The sequence below is a fragment of the Sinocyclocheilus anshuiensis genome, unplaced genomic scaffold (assembly GCF_001515605.1).
Source record: "Sinocyclocheilus anshuiensis isolate Anshui unplaced genomic scaffold, SAMN03320099.WGS_v1.1 scaffold902, whole genome shotgun sequence".
Lineage (NCBI taxonomy): Eukaryota > Metazoa > Chordata > Actinopteri > Cypriniformes > Cyprinidae > Sinocyclocheilus > Sinocyclocheilus anshuiensis.
In genome coordinates this window covers 560,832-561,045 of record NW_015537974.1, presented here as the reverse complement: position 1 = coordinate 561,045, position 214 = coordinate 560,832, and positions in this window count along the sequence as shown.

The following is a 214-nucleotide window of genomic DNA, read 5'->3' as shown; positions in this document are numbered from 1 at the left end:
GAACATTTCAGGAAGGGAATTCAACCCCCTTTTAGTGTAGATGTCAGACCCCTGCACACAGGGTCTTCACCAGCTCAGGGCTGTGAAAGACGAGCCTCTTGAATTTTGTCTTTACACACAAACCCCCCATCCTCACTGTGTTTACAAATTTATTGTGAACACAAGCATATGCCCGATGCACACACTCATGCTACCAGCCATCACACTTTACCTG